This window comes from Clinocottus analis, unplaced genomic scaffold, assembly GCF_023055335.1.
Source record: "Clinocottus analis isolate CAN_PGR_092001 unplaced genomic scaffold, fCliAna1.0.p SCAF_21, whole genome shotgun sequence".
Classification (NCBI taxonomy): Eukaryota; Metazoa; Chordata; class Actinopteri; order Perciformes; family Cottidae; genus Clinocottus; species Clinocottus analis.
The window spans coordinates 14271645-14286644 of NW_027175943.1; the positions used below are offsets into that span (position 1 = coordinate 14271645).

Here is a 15000-nt window from a genome sequence, read left to right on the forward strand (position 1 = left end):
AGAGAGAGCTGCACATTCACTCCATACGAGGCCGACGCGGTCGTTCTGAATGAGAGATTGAGACGGGAAGCGTGTGAAGGATGAAGTCTGAGAGGAGAAGCAATCCAAGTCTGAGGGACGTTACGACGACGCAGCAGATTGGAGAAGAGACGGAGGGAGAGAAGGAAGGTGATGGAGAGATGAGAGCATATGGACGAGGAGGAAGAGCGAGAACTAATTAAAGCAAGTCGAGTTGTAGTCGGGTGTTGATTCCATAAGGAGTAATGCTCCCAGGTGTGTGAGGCGAGGAGACGAGGGAAGGAAACGAGGCCCTCGTTCACCATATGTTCTCTCTCGCTCCCTCTTTCTTCTCCCTCTTTCTTCTCCCTTTCATGTCAGGCTTTGCTCTCGCTCCCGGATGTTTTTTCTTTCTCCTTCTGCATCTTTCCCACCGTTCTGTCTGCTGCAGGTTGAGCGAGGCGGCGGGGCGTTGAGGAGTGGGCGGGGCTTTGAGTAGTGGGCGGGGCTTTGAGGGACTGTTTGCTTTTGCTTTTGTTTGCATGTCATAAAGCCTCAACGGCGTCCATGCTTTGGTCCTCTGTTCATGGCGGGCTCATATTTGTCGTTCTCTCCGTGGATATGGATTCAGTATTCCTCTTGACATCTTCAGCTCGCGCTGTGTTTACATTGCGTCCTGTTTGAGAGTGGGTTTCTCTGTGTGCGCTGAGCAGGACCGGTTGCTAAAAGGTTGATGGAAGTCCTGCGCTGCAGGTTCAGTACTTTGTCCTGCAGACTCACTTCATTAGTGGACCACAGAGCAGCAACACACCACGAGTTTAAAATGACATGTCGTCTAAAAATAGCTGCTGAACTCGCTCACCCTGCCCTCAAAGAGCCCCGCTCGGGCCGGATAGCCACCCCCCTCATCACGGATCTGTCCGCCCCGTCATGAAATGTGCATTCCAGTCCCAGAATGAGCCGACTCCCCTGTAAACTGGAGGGGGGTTGTTGTCTTCTGCCAAACAAAAAGCAGTGAGCGAACAGTGGAGCTGTTTCCAACTGGTGGTTGGGCTCAGCAGCTGCAGGCCTGGAGGGAAGCTGCTGCTGTGTCACCAGGTTGGAGTGCCCCAGGGCTCCGTCCCGGGGCCCCGCTTTGCTCTCTCTTTTTGCTCTGTTCAGAATGTGTGCATGTGTGTGTGTGTGTGTGTGTGTGTGTGTGTGTGTGTGTGCGCGGGCCCTCGGGCTGTTGTCAGGCAGATCACGGGAGCTGTTGTGAGTTAGCCCGGCTGTCTGTGTCTGCCTTCATGTTGCCTACAGAAGCAGGAAGAGAGGAGGGGAAGGAGGGAGGTAGAGGATGGGAAGAGGGGCCGACGCATTCCTCGACATGCACAAAACGTTTCCGCAGGGGGAACTGCAACCAGCAAGGTTCAGACTTCCAACTTCTTAAAACGAGACTCCCCCTCCCTTCTTCCCTCCCTCCTTCTCTCCCTCCCTCCCTCCTTCTCCCCTCCCCCTCCTCTCCTTGGCCTTGGGGTGGTTTAAGCGTTAATCTGTGGAGGAATTCCAAAAGGCAGGAATCCAGGGATTATCCAAAGAGGAAAATGGTAGATGATGGAATACTTAAGGGTTTACCTGAAATGATTGCTCGCGTTTCAGGTTTGGAGGTTTGGATTTGTGATGGCGTGACCAATCTCAGTGAGTGTAAAAGGTGATAAAATGAAGTTAAACAAGATGTCCTCAGGAGCCACGCAACCTGAACACACCGCCTACACAACTACACATCTACACAACTACACGACAACCCGCTGCCTGCAACCAGTCACATGTCACTGAAGAGGTTTCTTTAAACACGCTGAATAACTGGGTGAGGAGGAGGAGGGTGCACGCTAACGTGTTATCAGCTGATCTCTGTTTGGTTTCACTGTCAGTTGTGTTGTGATGTGATATTCTTTACTAAAATGTCTCACAATCAACCCGCTGTGTCACAAATAACTCATTTGCATCCTCATCAACTCAAACTAAGACAAAAGGACTCACTCCACGAACGATATTTAGACTCCTTCACGTCTTTGTGTGTTCCCTCATCCCTCTGGACTGGACCGGCGTGCGGCCCAGAAGAACCCGGTGTTGTTCTGTGTGGCTACAAGTAGACGTAGTTTGTCATCAGCCGTGTGTTTTAGGATGTGTTTACTCTCTCCGTGCACGGCTGTGTTACTGCAAACCAGCCTCCTCCTCGGGGCTGAGCTCCCTCTGTCCTCCTTCATGGTCCATAAACAGGCTTTAGCCTTAATTATGGAGATGTTTGATATTGCGCCTCCTTACATCATGCTGCTATCTTGTTTATGTGTTTTGTCTGGCTGTGTGTTGTTTGTGTGCGCATTTGTGTGTGTGGTATGTCTGTTAGCGGGTTCTGTTCCCCTTAACGTCTCTGTGTGTGTGTGTGTGTGTGTGTGTGTGTGTGTGTGTGTGTGTGTGTGTTCTAATATAAGATGGATTACATCAGAAGATGCATCCATGTAGTTTCTCCTGTACTGGTGTCTTGTCTTTGTAGTTGATTTAACTTATTTGCTGTGTTGCTGTGTGTGTGTAGACGTTCCTTACACGTCATCCTGCTCATTCAGGTAACAAAAGGAGCGTTCAATGCTATTACCTTATTTTATCTTTAAATGTTTCTCTGCAGACGTGTTGCATTGGAGGTGATTTTAATTTGGAGACTCTTGAATCACCAGCTGGCTCTACTTTGTGTATTTAAATGATCGCTGTGCATTGAGCATCATCGGTTCCAGTGTAGTGTTTGAGGCGTGTGGCAGAAGAACATTAGAGGAGCGCTGCAGCGCTCTGAGACGCCACCGGGTCGAGTCCCCACGTCCAGGGAAGTTTATATGAGTCTGTGTACAGAGTTGTAAGGAGCGGCTCCTCGTATCGATCCGCTGATGCTCTGTGGTTGAATCCCAGCAGCCGGAGCTGGAGGCAGAACCCATGGCCGCGCGCCGGTGATGAGACTCAACAGTCTCTAACCGGATTCAATGTGCAGGGTTTGAACGTGCACGTCTGCAGCGGGACGCGATGCAATAGAAGTGACGGCTGCTTCAGTGTGTGTGCCGCTGACGCACGATGTGTGTAATCATTCTGATGTCTGCGGTGTGTTTGCTTTACAGGTGCAGGCAACACCTGGTCCACCTGATACAGACTGGACACGCCCAGAGCTCAGCAGTGGAAGGTAAGAGGAACAAGTGTGTGTGTGTGTGTGTGTGTGTGTGTGTGTGTGTGTGTGTGTGTGTGTGTGTGTGTGTGTGTGTGTGTGTGTGTGTGTGTGTGTGTGTGTGTGTGTGTACGCGTATTTCTACCCTAATAGATTATCGATGCGCTGCTGGGTTGGTTGGCTACAGCAGACAGTGGAAATGGGCCTGGACTCCCCCGAGGAAACAAGATATCTCCAACACACACGCACACACACACACACACACACACACACACACACACACACACACACACACACACACACACACACACACACACACACATACAGTAGATACAAACACAGACACGATGTGACTTCATAGGGAGGAAAAAAGCTCCTCTACTCAGGACTTTAAAGCACATTTTGCACACTCACACACACACACACACACACACACACACACACACTTATGTGCAATTAGACACAGCACACACCTGCTGGGTCTTTAGAGGAAGCTGAGCGCCATCCTGAAGATGAAAGGAGGAGGAGAGGAGAGCAGGCAGGCAGGAGGGAGAGGAGGAGGGATTAGAGGAGAGGAGGAAGAGGAGGAGGAGGAAAGAGAGGGAGAAGACAAAGAACTAGAGCAGATAAAGAGGAAGAGGAGGAGCAGATATGAAGAGTGATAGCCAACTCTGCATGCTCCCACCTCTTCTCCCGGTCTGCTTTGTGAACAGATGGGCGGAGGTATCAGATTGTGATGAAAGCCAAAATTGGGGGAGAAAAGGGTCCGACAGACACAAACATACAAGTACACACACGCATGACAACACACACACACACACATGACAACACACACACCTTCCCTCCACCAATCAGAGGCAATATTTTGCATCCCTTGTTTCTTTCTGCTTCCTCGTTCTCCCACACGATCATATTTACATATGCCGTGATCACAATGTGTTGTGTGTGTTTGTGTGTAAAGTGATGATGAACTCGTCAGGTCAGGCTGTTCCACAATCTACGCACAACGCACAACGCACAACGCACAACATCCAAATTGACACCGGTGATGAGGAGGGAGGAGGGAGGGGCTGCAAGAAGAGATGATGAATCAGAGGAACAGTGAGAAGAAAGAGATAAGGGAAGATGAAGAAAAGGGAGGATGAGAGGGAGAGGAAAAAGAGAGCATCAAACGTGTGAGTCCTGTGGGCCTCCGCCTGCAGGGGGAGGAGGAAAGAGGGAGGAGGGAGGAGGGAGGATGCATGATGTGAATCCAAATGTCTCGGTGTCGGTGGGTTCAGTCTGTGCGACTCCGTCACACATCTCAACATCCGCTCCGGCTCGCGCTGGAAACTGTGTTTCTGTCGTTAGTTTCTGCAGCTTCACTGAGCTCGTTTCTGTTTCTGTGTCGACAACTTGAAGCGACACAGAACCGCTTGGCCTTTTGGAACAACACCAGCGTGACATGATGAGAAGCAGAGAGCTCACAGGACGCTCAGTGCAGCTGGTAGAGCGACGCTGGATGAGCATGATGGAAGAAATACAAACATGTTGCAAGGTTTATGATTACATTCATGTATATGAATGTCAATCATGGATGCACATTTCCCTCAGAATAGAAGTGTAGGAATGGATCAGTGGTGGCTGTTTTAGTTGGCGACGGCTGGACAATGCCAAGCTCCACTACGGTGGCTTTTAATCTGATTAATTATTTTATTTAATGGTGATTCCCTAAATGTTGCAGCAGAATTTCTCAGGGACAAACATGAAGACATTTGTACGGTTTATGAAGCGCTCGTAATGTTGCATAAACATCGATTTCATATTGAAACGTTGCATTTAGACGAGAATAATTATATCATCTGTGTCTAAATACATTTCTCCCTTTAGAAGTAGGACAGAGGTCTGTGTGTGTGTGTGTGTGTGTGTGTGTGTGTGTGTGTGTGTGTGTGTGTGTGTGTGTGTGTGTGTGTGTGTGTGTGTGTGTGTCGTCGGCATGCTGGTCCAGTGTGCTGCCAGCTGGACTCTGTGTTTCCAGTCCAACACGTTTAGTTTGATGAAGTTATTATTTCTTCTTCTCTCTCTCTTTCTCTCTCTCTCTCTCTCTCTCTCTCTCTCTCTCTCTCTCTCTCTCTCTCTCTCTCTCTCTCTGTCTCTCTCTCTCTCTCTCTCTTTCTCTCTCTCTCTCTCTGTTCTTTCAGCTGTGGACTGAATTTCATACAAACTTTTTTTAAATGATGCAAATGAGGTGTTTTCCATGGTGGATTTGAAGTGACTAAAAATAGACTTCCTGGGTGTCTGAACTGGACTTCCACTAACGCGTCTTTGGCTGATGGGTCTTCTTGGATCTGTCAGAACCTCTTTTAACTTTACTGCCATAAAACTGAACTATTAACAAGTTCTATTGAAGCAGAACATGAACATGTCGCTTTGTTGAGTTAGATCACAAGATGGATACCTCTCTCATACATGAAGATGTAAAGCTGTTCAACCAGCAGCTGGTAGCCTTAGCTTAGCATGAAGACCGCCATGAGAGGCTTGTTGTCTAGAAATCGTGTTGCATAAACCCACAGCCCGTCCACACATCATCTCATGGAACTGTTGGCAAGGAAGCAAATGAGAGCTTTTCCAACATGGTGAACTATTCCTTGTTGAGAGGAACGTCATGAGGAACCAAAGGCTTCATCTTAATCCCTGCGTGTGAAACGACCCCATTGGCTGAGACTGTTTCATGTGAAATGAAACATTACCTCCAACCTCCCATAGCCGTGTGAAACCTACAATAGCTGCGTGGACGTCTTTGAGCGGCTGACAGCACGTTCCAGTCCACACACTCGCTCGCTGGGTCGAGTCATCACTGACCACAACGTGCTGGAAGTCAAACCTTTTGAAGAATTGAAATAAGCTCCAGTTGTCGCCTCAATGCCAGAAGAGTAGTCTCTCTTCTTCTCTTCTTCTTCTCTTTCTAACACTTGTGGTGTGGAATCAACAGGATGGAAGAGAGGATGACGCTAGCTGATGGGAGAGGAGGAGGGATGGGGCGCTAAACCAGTGTTAATTGAACACAGCTGTACCTCGTTAAACATTAATTGGCAATTAATCAGCTCCCTCCCCCTCCATGAACACATCTTTCTTGAATATATCTTTTAAAAGAAAAAGAGAGAGTAGAGGAATAAAGTAAATTATTCACAGTAGCACAAGGAAAGCCTGTTCTCGCTCTGCCTCCCTCTCGCGCTCTACTTCTTCTCTTCTCCATCTTCTCTCTCTCTCTCTCTCTCTCTCTCTCTCTCTCTCTCTCTCTCTCTCTCTCTCTCTCTCTCTCTCTCTCTCCGTGAGCCATTCAGCTCATTAATCTAGTTTTCTGCCTTTATCTCCGCTTCCTTCCTCTCATCCACCGGTAGCTCATCCACAGATGGAGAGAGAGAAAGAGAGTTAAAGAGAGATGTCACAACAAGGAGGAAGTGTGCCAGTGGGGGAGGAGGTATGGAGGCCCTGAAGGGACACGAGAGCATCAGGAGCAGAGAGCTGCCTCCTTTCCAGGGTTAGGAGGGTTTTCAGAGAAAGATCTGGGGATAACGTTCGCCTTCATGTTGTTGCACTCAATAGTTGTGTAAAGACGGAACAACATTTATTTTTTGCTTCACCAGCGGACCAATCGCTGCTCACGATGTGCAACGATTGGTCAAGTTGTGGATTTCAGAAAGATCACAGAACCTGATGCTGCTGGAGTTTATATCCAGCGTACGTGGCCACGGGCTCTTTCTGTCCTGGTGTTTGAAGGCACACTGTGTGTGTGTGTGTGTGTGTGTGTGTGTGTGCAGCAAACCCAGTCTGTGCTGCAGATCCGGTGTGTGGTCCCGGTGCTGCTGGCTCTTATGTAACAGAGCTGCTTCCAGCATGAAGGCTGACCTGCAGCCACTGACACGCTTTGTCCACCGCCTTCCCTTGAGCTGTCACCATCTCTTCATCCTCGCTTCCTCTTCATCCTCGCTTCCTCTTCATCCCCGCTTCCTCTTCATCCCCGCTTCCTCTTCCCCCCAAACCTCAGCTCCTTCCATCTCGCTCCCTTTATCGCTTTGTCTCTTTTCTTTCTCAATCGCTGCGTCGGCTCTTTTCTGACTCTTCATCGTTGTGTCACTTTGGCCGCATCCCAAAATAATCCCCGGCTATCGCACGCCCCTCTCTCTCTCTCTCTCTGCTTCTACCTCTTTTTCCACTCGTCCTCGCTATCAGTGGCATCTATCTGCCCTCACCATCTCCGTCTCTTACTTTCTCTCCGTCTGGGCTCCAGCTCAAATATTACAGATGCTATTGCATGCTGGCCCGGGGCCAAATCTGCAAGGCCATAAATCAATACAGCGAGAGAATTATGTAATGTGCCACCATATTGACTGGCCTCCTCTCCTCCTCCCTCCTCCCCTCATCCCTCCTCTCCTCCTCCCTCCTCCCCTCCTCCCTCCTCTCGTCCTCCCTCCTCTTCTCTTCCCTTCCTCCTACCTCTCCTCCTCCCTCCTCTGCTCCTCCCTCCTCCCTCCTCTCCTCCTCCCTTCCTCCTTCCTCTCCTCCTCCCTCCTCTCGTCCTCCCACCTCTCCTCCTCCCTCCTCTCCTCCTCTCCTCCTCCCTCCTCTCCTCCTCTCCTCCTCCCTCCTCTTCTCCTCCCACCTCTCCTCCTCCCACCTCTCCTCCTCTCTTCCTCCCACCTCTCCTCCTCCCTCCTCTCCTCCTCTCCTCCTCCCTCCTCTCTTCCTCCCTCTCCTCCTCCCTCCTCCCTCCTCTCCTCTTCCCTCCTCTCCTCCTCCCTCCTCCTCTCCTCTCTCCTCTCTTCCTCTCCTCCTCCGTCATCAGCTCACCTTGTTTTACTTGATATCAATTCACCAGATACTTTAAAGCCTTACTGACAGCCTCTGAGTTAGTGAAGTAACACATACATGTTCACTATTAATATGTCAGTTCTATATAATTCCTGATTTGAATGCTTTAAAATCTGCGGCTGAAATATTTCCCGGGTATTGAAACGTTCAAGCTTCCTTCCACCACAATACTTTAGTTAAATATTGTTTTATCAAAGTGATGAAGTGAACTTTATCTGGCTCGTCGTGTCTGTGCTCCACCAATGAGTTAGTTTGCTGTGGCAGACGTGAGTAAACACAGTGTGATCTCTGGAAGAGAGCGGCTCGCTACCCACAATGCCCTCGTATGTTTCCTCTGCAGAATCACAGTTACGTCTTGGCAGAAGCCTGAAATCAATACTTAAATTTAACAATTGACTTCCAGTTGTTCTCTTTATTCAGACAACACTGTGCTGGCAGCTTTCCTCTAGTGAACACTTATCTGGTAGTTAGAGGAGTGTCTGGGCCAATAATTGGTACGAGTGTACCCCGAGCAGCTTCTGGTTTACCTCCATACAGGATGATAACGTTTATTCCTCCAGGTGTTTTCATTTTTCACTTCAGAGTGTTGAATAAACTGTGAAACTGGACCAAACAAAGCAGCGAGCATGAAGAGGAGATGTTGTATAATTGAATAGGTCCACACAGCAGTAGATGCACCAACAGATCCAACAATAGGTTGATTCCAGCTTCGTGCAGAGCTCAAGGGTCTCGTGACTCAACCAGTACGAGATCAAACCACTGAGAAGAGCTCAGGAGCATCAGCTGGGATGACTTTCCATTGCAGCGTGTTGAAAAGCTTCCTATGAGAAGTGCTTCAGAAGCACCAACATGTTGCAGCAGGAGCTGAAAGGAACAACTGGAGCTGTGGCGTCTGCATGGAGGGGGGGGGGGGGATCTATAGGAGTCAGGGAGTGCAGGAAGTTCCTTCACTTCAGCCCTGCCCTGGTCAGAGAGCAGCGATTCCATGCTGTACTTTCCATACCGTCACCTCCTCTCTCTCTCTCTCTCTCTCTCTCTCTCTCTCTCTCTCCTCTCTCTCTCTCTCTCTGTCTCTCTCTCTCTCCCTCTCTCTCTCTCTCTCTCTCTCTCTCTCTCTCTCTCTCTCTCTCTCTCTCTCTCTCTCTCTCTCTCCCCCTCCCTCTCTGTGTGCTTTCCAACTGTACTTCACTCTGGAATTTCACCTTCCTGCATGTGGCCGGCACGCAAGTGTGTGTGTGTGCCTGAACGTGAGATATAGGAAACATCTTCTGAGGAAGGAAAGGAAACATGAGGCATGCATTTCTTTTGTGCAAGTGTAGCATGCTAACAAGTCAGCACTGCTTGTTCTAGTTCTACTGAAAGCTCTACTTCTTTAGCCTGATAGCTCGACTGCTTTAGCCTAATAGCTTGACTGCTTTAGCCTGATAGCTTGACTGCTTTAGCCTGATAGCTTGACTGCTTTAGCCTAATAGCTCGACTGCTTTAGCCTGAAAGCTCTACTGCTTTAGCCTGATAGCTCTACTGCTTTAGCCTGATAGCTTGACTGCTTTAGCCTAATAGCTCGACTGCTTTAGCCTGATAGTTTTACTACTTTAGCATGATAGCTCTACTGCTTTAGCCTGATAGCTTGACTGCTTTAGCCTAATAGCTCGACTGCTTTAGCCTGAAAGCTCTACTGCTTTAGCCTAATAGCTCTACTGCTTTAGCCTGATAGCTCGACTGCTTTAGCCTGATAGCTTGACTGCTTTAGCCTGATAGTTTTACTACTTTAGCGTGATAGCTCGGCTGCTTTAGCCTGATAGCTTGACTGCTTTAGCCTAATAGCTTGACTGCTTTAGCCTAATAGCTTGACTGCTTTAGCCTAAAAGCTCTACTGCTTTAGCCTGATAGTTTTACTACTTTAGCATGATAGCTCTACTGCTTTAGCCTGATAGCTCTACTGCTTTAGCCTGATAGTTTTACTACTTTAGCATGATAGCTCTACTGCGTTAGCCTGATATCTCTACTACTTTAGCCTGATAGCTCTACTGTTTTAGCCTGATAGTTCTACTGCTTTAGCATGATAGCTGTACTGCTTTAGCCTGATAGCTCTACTGCTTTAGCCTGAACAACCTGCGTGTGCGTTTGTGTTCCTGGCTGTCGTTGCTGTTGATGGTGAAGGAGCTATGGACATCAGCAGTCAGACATCTTTCACTGTTACAGCTGTTTTGTGCACTCGCTCATCCAAATGAAGTGCTTTTAATAATCTGGCTTTTGTGCGACGACAACCTGTGTGACTGTGTGACTGCTCCGTCTTGTCGTCCAGTCCGTAGTGATTGTTGTGTGATCGTCAACTTTACTTTGCAATGAGATGTTGTAATAAACTGGAAAGTACACAACACTTAACACAGAGGAAATGGCGCTAAATCAATCATCTAATGAAACTAATTTCATGTGTTACATAAAAACACGACACGCCTGCTGAAAGAAGTCAGTAAAAGTCTTGCAGGAATCATGTTGCACAATACTCGACTCTGTACCCAGAAGCCATTGTTCTGTGGAGCCACATGTTAGCCGTTTTATGCTAAATCCTTATCGCTGCATGGCTTCACACATCTGTTAGTACGACGATGTCGGTGCAATCAATTCACATCTGGGCAGCAACGCGCTGTGGAGTTGTGTAACGCTGATCGAAGGTTGTCCGTATCGACTTGTTTGTTTGTTTGTTTGTTTGTTTCATCATGAGCGATGGTACTGTAAGTCACACCGCGTCGCCGAGAGGCTCACATCACTCTGACGAGGAAGAGGAATGAAGGTACAGAGCGAACACGGAGGCTCCTTCTGCTCCCCAAGCCCATCTGTTTGACTCACAGAGGCAGGGAGGGAAGGATGGAGAGGGAGGGAGGGAAAGAGAGAGGGAGAGGGAGGGAGAGAGGGAGGGGTGGTAGACGAATGAGAACGAGGCCAGATCAAGCTGAGGGAGGGATGAGGGAGGGGTGGAGAGGGGGAGGGGCTGTTTAGAGAAAGGCAGGGAGTGAAAAAAAGAAAATCAGAGAGAGGCAGGCTGGGGGGTTGGGCTCCAAGCTCGTGTGTGTGTGTGTGTGTGTGTGTGTGTGTGTGTGTGTGAGAGAGAGAAAGCAGCGAGCGAATGTGTGTCGTGTGTGTCTATGTGTGTTTGTGCGCGCGTGTGTGCGATCGCTCTGTTCCTTTCCTTTCTTTGTTTGACTACTGAGTGGAGAGGAAAAAAAGAAGCGAGACAGAATATAGAAGGAGAGAGAGAAACACACTGAGGAGGAGGAGAGGATCTCAAACCAGTCACTTGTCTTTATTTATTTTCTTTTACAGAGGGAGAGAAGAAGAAGATAGACAAAGGATTTATATTCAGGGTTTTTTTCTTTATATTTTCCCCCCTTTGCAGTAGAATAATAACAAAAATAATGTATTGCAACAAAAACAACAACAGCGCTGCACGCTTTTGACAACAGTGTCATATTCAGTGTGTGCTTTCTGTGCTGGCAGAGTGTGTGTGTGTGTGCATGTGTGTGTGTGTGTGTGCTGAGGAGGTGGGGGGAGGCAGCCCGTGCAATTTTTAAAGGGAAAATACAAGGCGCACACACACAAAGCTGCGAGCGCAGGCAGGCAGGGCAGCAGGAAAGAGGCAAAGGGAACAGGAAGGCAGCGGCAATCTGCTGAGCTGGCTGCCGCTTCACCAACAAGCCTCTCTGGGATTTTACTCCACCGAGCCGACGCCGCGTCCGCCTGCAGCCCGACCGCAGCCACGGTAAGACAGCGTCCCGTCCGCCGGCTCTCAGCTGTTTCCACCGCTACGCCGCTCTGCAGACAAAAGCAAGAGAAAGTTGCTGTGTGTGTGTGTGTGTGTGTGTGTGTGTGTGTGTGTGTGCAGATGGAGAGGAGCTAAGCTAAAGGCTGAAGCTAAGGCTAAAAGGCGTGAGGAATGCAGCACAAAGGGAGCTTGTGTGCTCCAGCTGGGGCTGTGTTTGTGTGTGTCTTTGTGGACGGGGCTTGAATGTTTATGTCACGGGGCTTCCCAAACTTTTGCATGTGAAGCTTCCCCCGAAATAGACGAGCACCGACCACTCGGTCTCTTTCCCTTTTTTTTTTTTGGGGTCAAAATAATTTGCCAAGAAGGCTGAAGGTGGAGAGAGAGAGAGAGAGAGAGGTCCAGATCTCGCTCCTCATGTCTGCTGCTGTACGTGGAAGCTAATGTTGGGAAATGAAGCCGGTTGTCAGTCAGCGAGACAAAAGGAGCCCTGAAGGTCCAACGTGCTGGTTCAGAAACCAGCGGCTCATGTCAGAGACGTTTAAATCCCCCTGACGGCTGCAGCCAGCTGGCTCACCGGCGCAGAGCAAAGTACGTTTTCACTCCTCTCTCGATTTCTCTCCCTTTTTGTGTCACCCTCTTTTTCACTCCTTCACTCGACACCTCCATGCATCAATGTGCTATGTTCCATCTTTACGCCGCTGTCTTTGCTGAAGCCAAAGCTGGTTTGCACAAAAGGTCTCTTTCTTCCCTCTCCTCGTCTCCTTTTTCCTCTCCTTCTTCATTATCTCTCCTTTTTATCTCTCCATTGTGACGGAGAGGTGACTGTATGGAGGTCTTGTGACTTTGCTGCCTAAGCATTAATCAGTGAATGCCTGTCTCTTCTGCGCGCACACACACACACACACACGCGCATAGACAGATGCCGGCTCCCATTAGCTTCTTACACATATGAACACACACACACACAGTGCCGTACTACAAAGTGTGTGTCGTCCTGTCATGTGCGTTGTGGTCTGGGGGCTTTTCACCTTGTTCCTGTCAGTCGTCTGGTCTGTGGTCAGCTGCCGTTTTGTAAGTGTGTGCATGTGTGCATGCATGCGTGTGTGTGTGTGTGTGTGTGTGAGTGCGTGCGTTACTGATAAATAAAGCGCTAATAGGAGCCGGCGTTGTGTGTGCGTGTGTGCGCCTCCCTGCGCAAGGGTGTGAGAAACACAACACTTGTGCCAGCGTCTGCCTGGAGCTTATATTGTTGTGTGTGTGTGTGCGTGCGTGTGCGTGTGTGTCCCTCTCTTAATTAAATCCCCCCATCCAGAGTTTAAACCAATACAAATATTCCTAGAATAAAGGCCTAACTAGAACGACAGCTCACGCGTGCTACTGTAAACTGATCTCTGCCACACACACACACACACACACACACACACACACACACACACACACACACACACACACACACACACACACACACACACACACACACAAGGCAAACATCACTGTTCCTCTTCCATTCTCCGCCCTTGATGTTCCCGGCCCCCCGGGGACTTTCCTCCTTTCTCTCTTTTCATTAGTTCATTAGCAGCGTAAGTAGAGCAGCGATACTCTCTGACATGTCTCTTTCCTTTCCCTTCCACCACTTGCAGCCCAACTAGGATTATCCAATGGTGTGCCAGGCTCCCGCTGTGGGCTGGAATACATCACGCTGCTCGCTCACAACCTGACATAACCTCGCCCCATTAGGATCTACTGTACACAGGACACAGCCAGCGCTAATGCTACGCTAATCTGTTTATCCTGCTGGTTCCCATGCTGCATACAGAGAAGTGTGCGATACAGGGAATATGATATGCCATTATGGATCCATTACGCTATGGCAGGGTTGCTTTTTAAATGTTCTTTTTGTTTCATCAAGTGAAGTAACTTACTGTAAACAATGTGCTGTTAAATACAGACAGAGCTCCTGTGATGGATGAAGATGTTACTGGCTGAACAGACCTGATTTAGTCCAGTAGTTTTATAAGATGTAAGTATCATAAGAGGGATTATCATACTCCATAATGAGCAGTTGTATTGTAAGATGAACTAAATACGGTGTGTATCAGTGTCATACCCAGCGTTTGATATAACTATGGTGTTCCATGCAGGTCATGTAAATACTTCTATATCATTTTGAAATAACTTTTTTAAACAAATTCAGAAAGCTCTTCCAGAAAAAGAGTTCTCTCCTGACTTATAAAGTAAATGTTCTGTTCTAAAGAACAATAGAAAACAAAGCGGTAAACTTTAAAACAAGAGATGTTTGCTTTCCCTAATGTACGATAAAAGCATCTCTGATGCTGCGAGACACATCCATTAATGTGCCTGGTCATTAATCGGGGGAGGGGCGACCAGCTGAGAGTGCAGTGCAGTGCACGTGTGTGTGTGTGTGTTGCCCATAGATTATGTGCATGTGTGTGTGTTTCAGATAGATTATGTGCATGTGTGTGTTGCAGATAGAATATGTGCATGTGTGTGTGTTGCAGATAGAATATGTGCATGTGTGTGTGTTGCAGATAGAATATGTGCATGTGTGTGTGTTGCAGATAGAATATGTGCATGTGGCCGTGATAACAGTTGACTCTGGAGCTGTCTGTGTAGCAACAAGCCATTTCCTGCACACAGAGCCATTAGGACGCCACCCAAACATCCCACCATGCTCCTGTGCTCCTCTGCAGATGTGCACGTATACACACACACACACACACACACACACACACGCACAGAGAGGAGGGGGTTATGATTGAATTTGTGTGTGCATGTGTGCTGCTCTCCTCTCAACCCCGGGGCCGTCCCCCCTCTGCTGAAGGGGGGAGATTGTGCATTCATTGGAATGGAGGCTGAGATGGCGAGGGGGGGGGAGGGGGAGGAGGGTGATTGAGTGTGCTGCCTGCAGAAGAAAAAGGGAAACAGAAAGAAGAGAGAGAGGGGGAGGGGTGGGGCCGCCTTGTGTTTAAAACAAGAGGGGGAGAGGGAGGAGGAGAGGAGCAGACAGGCAGCAGAGGAGAGGAGGTGAGGGGAGGAGGTGAGGGAGGTTGGCTGGCGCCGAGGCTGGCTTGTGTCTGTGGGGAGATGGGCTCGAGCCGGCTAATAACAGCTTGTGTTCCAGGATTAGCTGGAGACTCATTCATGGAGATAAAACGTTTGTTGCTCTGATACATATTCTCAACAC

General features: G+C 48.7%; 1 protein-coding gene across 1 annotated transcript in view; it reads left to right on the forward strand.

Annotated features, from left to right (window-relative positions):
• kdm6ba (lysine (K)-specific demethylase 6B, a) overlaps window positions 1-15000 on the forward strand; it is an 84127-nt gene that overhangs the window by 26458 nt on the left and 42669 nt on the right. Inside the window, exon 4 of the mRNA XM_068587603.1 lies at window positions 3138-3199. The gene's annotated coding sequence lies outside the window, so the exon portion shown is untranslated. The remainder of the gene's footprint in view (window positions 1-3137; window positions 3200-15000) is intronic.